Here is a 6021-nt window from a genome sequence, read left to right on the forward strand (position 1 = left end):
ACTGCATTTTTTATCTTTCCATTCATTGATGGACAGTTAGTTTTTCTCCACATCTTAACTTTTGTGAATACTGATACAATATAAAAGCTCCTTATACATTATTCAACCAGTTCTCCTAGTGTTAAAATCATATGTAATTATACAGTTATGAAAAAGCCATACATTAACATGCATACAATAACACATATTACAGATTTTATTCTGATTTTTAATTTTCCACTAATGTACTTTTGTGGAGTAGTGGTCAGATATTTTGAATAATATCCATCAATTTGAGATTAATGTTTTCTAATGATCAGACTGGAGTTTTATAATTTGGAAAATACCATAGAAGTGAAATGCCATTTCTATTGCATCATACCAGGAGAAAATTATACTATCATGACTTTTTATTGCTGAAATTTACTTCGATAACTTGGTTATGGTAATGTCTGCTGAGTTTTTCCACTTTATTTTTCCCTCTTCAAATTATTTGCTAGAAGTGTTTCATTAATTCCAGCCTATATGCAAGTGAAGAAAATTTAAGCTCCACCTGCTGAAGGGAGGAGAGAAAAGAGTTTAGGCACATACTAACATCACCACTGTAATTAATTTATATTTTAGAAGAGATATTTTGAGGGTATGCAAAATTCTAATCCTCCTTCAGTTTCCACCTATATACTTCAGAATTCATCAGTGCGTCTTGCCTACAATTATTGCTATAGAATTTTTCTTCCAGAAATGGTGATTTTCCATTGAACTCACTGTCCCTACATTTATATTTTGGACTTATTCTATAAAAAAGATGTGCCTTTTCCCATTTATTTACTTGTTCAATCATTTATTTACATCAGCATCATTGACTTTTAATACTATGTTATATTATTTATTTGTTTGTTTGTTTGTTTAATTTTATTCTTGGGCCATTGGAAGATCTTTCAAGTTAGTATCTGTGCTATTTTGACATGCCTGCAATTTTATTTTTAAGCACGTCCTTACTTTCTGGCACTACAGGAAGTTCTGGGTTCATCTTGTATTTTCTTTGTCTCAGCCTTAGAAGTAGGTGTTTATCTATAAAGCTTTGATTTCTTCTACTGGATAATGACATTTGGAAACTAAGATCTGAACAGTAGATGTGCTTGTTGCTACTAGAGTGTCGTTGCTTCTAGTCTGTCTCAAGACAGAGCTGAGAAATATATTGTGTATACTAAGTCTTGTATATAAAACACTATATTTAATTATGTGTCTATCCATCTGCAGATAAAGAGAAACATGTGTTGATGCTAATATGTTGTACTCTAATCCAGTAACACTGGGTTCATTCTAGCCCTCCTTCTTTCCTGTAAACTTATTTTTAACTTTTTTTCTCAGACTGTGAGAAACCCAGTTCATAATATTTATACATTTTCACTCATGTCTTCAATTCCAGTATACATGTAAGATTGTTTCTTAAATGCTAACCAATGCTCTTCTAAGAAAAGTAAAAAGAAAAACAACTAGAATATGATATTTATGTACACTTATCTTTTGTCTTTCATCTCATAGTATCCAGTCAAAACGTTGCTTTTAAAAGTTACTTAGGTCAGCTACTTTATTCCCACATTTTGATGAAGTTTATCATACATTAGTAATATAATAAATTTGTTTGTCACAGTCTGCATTTCTTCCTATTATACCCCCAAATGATTTGGTTTTAATTTTTATGCAATAAAGTTCACTCTTTGTGCTGTACAGTTTCATAATTTTTAACAAAGATAGAATCAAATCTAGAACTAAAAATTTCCTTGTGTGACACCTTTGTAGTTAGCTAACCCCCAGCTCCTGTTCTAGCCTAATATTTTTAACTTTTTTAGAATGTCATATAAACAGGAATCCACAATATTTCTGTCCAATTCTAGGCAATTGTAAATAAAGCATATGTAAATATTGACATACAGGCTTTTGTGTGAACATACATTTTATTTGTCTTAGGTAGATACCTAGGAGTAGAATTACAATATCTCATAATAAATATTTATAAGAAGCTGCAAACTTTTTTTTTTCAAAGTGTTTATACTAATTGTGTTTTCATGTATGAAAGTTCTAGTTTCTCTACATGATTGTCAGTACTTGGAATTGTCAAAGTGTTATTTTTTTAGTTTTTTTTTTTTTTTGACCATTCTAGTGAATGTGTAGTGATATATTATTGTCAATTTACTTTGACTTTCAATGATGACTTAAATTTTTGAACATCATTTTTAGTGCTCGTGGGTCATTTAAATGTCTTTTTCCATGATGTGATGGTCAAAACTTTTTCTATTTTTCTTTTGTATTGTTGACTTTTAAGTTTTGAGTACGTATTATAACTACATTTTACCAGAAATAAGTTTGAAAATATTTTCTCCCATTCTTTTGCATCTCTTTTCAAAACCTTAATAGTGTCTGTTGGAAAACAGTTTTTAATTTTCACATTGCTAATTTTATAATTTATTTTCTACTGTATCTTGTAGGTTTCTGCCTTAAAAAAAAATCTTTGTTTAACCTGTTCACAAATATTTCCTACTGTATGTTCTCTTTAAGTATTGTTATTTCAATGCTTACATTTAAGTCTAGGATACATTTTTAGTTAATTTTTTATTATACTGTGGGTAAACAATTAAAGTTAATTTTTTTACATAAAGTTATCTAATTTTCCCAGTGCATTTGTTGAAAAAAATTTATTTTCCTTCAGTACTATGTCAAATATCATCACCAGACAGATCTTTGAAATTAATTCTGCAATCTATTCTGTTTTATTAAAATATCTGTCTACCAACTTACCCATAACACATTTTTTTACTGTAATTTTTCAGTAATTCTTAATCTCAGATAAAGTGAAGATTCCAACTTCATTAATCTTCTTAAAATTTGTTTTGACTATTTTAATTCCTGGCAATATGTAAATTTTACAATATACTTGAAATTTTCTGTTTAAGAAATGATGTTGGAATTTTGATTTTCTTTTTATTTTGTGTATTTATTTTTCATTTATATTTTTATTTCAAATAAAGATGACATTTGATATTATAATATATTAGTTTTAGTTATACAGCATAGTGGTTAGACACATAAAATTTACAAAATGATCTCCCAGATTAGTCTAATATCCATCTGGCACTACACATAGTTAATATAATATTATTGACTATATTTCCTATGGTGTACTTCACACCCCCATGACTATTTTGTAACTACCAATTTGTACTTCTTAACCCCTTCACTGTTTTCACCCAGATCCCTAATCTCCTCCTATCTGGCAACCATCAGCTTGCTCCCTGCATCTGTGAGTATATTTCTGTTTGTTCATTTATTTTGTTCTTTAGATTCCACATATAAATGAGATCATATGTTTGTCTTTCTCTGTCTGACATTTCATTTAGCATAATACTCTCTAAGTTCATCCATGTTGTCATAGTAAGATTTCATTCTTTTTTTATGACTGAGAAATAGTCCATTGTATATATGTACCAACTCTTTATCCAATTGTCTATTGTTGAGCATGTGAGTTGCTTCCATATCTTGGCTATTGTAAATAGCGCTGCCATGAAAATAGGGGTACACACATCTTTAGAATTAGTATTTTGGATTTCTTCGATAAATACCCAGAAGTGAAAGTGTTAGGTTATATGGTAGTTCTACTTTTAATTTTTTGAGGAACCTCCAAACTGTTTTCCAAAGTGGCTATACCAGTGTGCAATCCCACCAACAATGCATGAGGGTTCCCTTTTCTCTACATCCTCACCAACATTTGTTGTCTTTTAATTTATTGATCATAGCCATTCTGACATGTGTAAGATAATACCTCATTGTGGTTTTAACTTTCATTCCTCTGATGATTAGTGACATTAAACATTTTTTCATACATTTATTGGCCATTTGTATGTTCTCTTTGGAGAAATGCCTATTCAGGTCCTCTGCTCATTTTTAATTGGGTTGTTTGGTTTTTTTGATGTTTGGTTGTATAGGTTTGTTATAAATTTTGGGTACTAACCCCTTATTTGATATATCATTTCCATACATTTTCTCCCATTCAATAGATTTTATTTTCATTTTCTCAAAGATTTTCTTTGCTATGCTAATGCTTTTTAGTTTGTTGTAGTCCCATTTGTTTTTCTTTTGTTTCTCTTGCCCAAAGAAATACATCAGGAAAAAATATCATCAGAGCAATATTAGGTATTTTCTTCTAAAAGTTTTATGGTTTAAGTCTTACATTTAGTCTTTAATCCATTTTGAGTTTATTCTTACATATGGTGTTGTCCCAGAGGTCTCTTAAACTTTCTTCATATTTTTGTTCTTTTTTTTTTGAATGTTCCTGTTGGGTGTTTTCTCTTAACTTGTCTTTTATATCGCTGATTCGATCCTCTGCTCTATCTAATCTACTGTTGATTCCTTTGTTGTACTTTTCATTACAGTTTTTATATTTTTTTTATTTCTGATAGTTTCTTTTTTATGGTTATTATGTCTTTTTAATGCTCATTGTCTCTTTGTTGAAGTTTTCACTGAGATCATCTATTCATCTCAAGTTTATTGAGCATCATTATAACCAGTGTTGTGAACTCTGTATCTAGTAGGTTGCTTACCTTCAGTTCATTTAGTTCTATCTCTGAAACTTTTTCTCTTCTTTCATTTGGGACATATATCTTTGGCTGCCTCTCTGTATTTGTTTCCATTATTAGATAAATCTGTTACGTCTCCTATTCTTGGTAGGGCGGCCTGTTGTAGTGCGGGCCCTATGTGGCCCAGCAATGCCGTTTTCCTTATCACCTGGGTCGGGTGATCCAGTAGTGTCCTTTGTGTGGGTTGTGTGTACCTTCCTGTTATAGTTGAGCCTAGATTGCTCTTGGCATATCAAGTGGATGAGATTGACTCCCAGGCTGACTGACTATGAGCACTGGCCATGCGTACAATATGTAAACTGCTGTGTGGTGGGTAACTTCATGGAATTAGCTTCAGTGAGCTCTTGTGCCTGTTAAGACCACACTTTGGGTGTGCTACTTGTGGGCTAATTAGATGGTGCTCTTTTTTGGTCAGAAATTGGCCTCTGAATGTGTTGATGCTGGTATCCCTTGGGAAGGTCTCCCATTCAGGCCAAGGTCAGCCACTGCTTATGACCAGCCTGGGAATACCTACTTGGAGCTACAAATCTGGGGATACCAGGTTCGCCACTGACTGTGTTGCACATGGATGCACGTGGGAGAAGCCATGCAGCAAACTAAGAACAGCTGCCACCAGTACTGAACCTAGCATAACTCAGCAAAAGGCCTAGGTCACCCCAAGGCCTAAGGCTGCCTTCTGGCTGCCCTTAAGGCTCAGTCACTGAAAGAGCCTAGGGTGGTACTCAAGATGGATGAGGTGGGGCTCCAGGGAGTCACCATGTGGGGTGAATGAAATTCATCAGATTAATGCAAATTCAGGTTTAGCATCACTGCTAAGCTTAGAGCAACTTCACAAAATGCCCAGAGTACACTGTTTCCAGCTGCCTCTCTTCTCAGACCCACAGACCCTGAGATTTGTCCAAAAAAGACTGTAGATCTGGCCAGGGTTGGTTGCCCACTACCCTAAGAATCTCTGGCGGCACACAAGCTAAGCCTATTGATTATTGCTGAAAAAGCTTTAAATGATATATAAAGTGGGGTTGGTTGCCCAGCCACCAAAAGTGTCTTTGACTATGTGGCAGTGAATGAATTGAGTGTGGCGGGATTCTAGGGAATCACCAGTGCAGGTTCAGATTTACCCTTATGGGGAAGGGCTCAACACAGGGATAATAGTGGCTGTTTCTCCAGCCCTAATCCTGAAGCCACACAACTCAGTCTTTTCCTATATGTCTCTTTGCCTTGCGAGTCATTGTCTGTCAACTGGAGCCCAGTGTGAGTACCTGGGAGCAAGTGATTCTGTGCACGATATCATTAAAAGAACATCTGAGTTTCCTGCAGCCTTCCATCCTATTCCAACGACAAAGTCCTTGTGAATTTTCACAGCCAGATTTTGCAGGGACACCTCTTCCCAGAACTGAAACCCTGGGCT

The sequence above is a fragment of the Pteropus vampyrus genome, unplaced genomic scaffold (genome assembly GCF_000151845.1).
Source record: "Pteropus vampyrus isolate Shadow unplaced genomic scaffold, Pvam_2.0 Scaffold97, whole genome shotgun sequence".
NCBI lineage: Eukaryota > Metazoa > Chordata > Mammalia > Chiroptera > Pteropodidae > Pteropus > Pteropus vampyrus.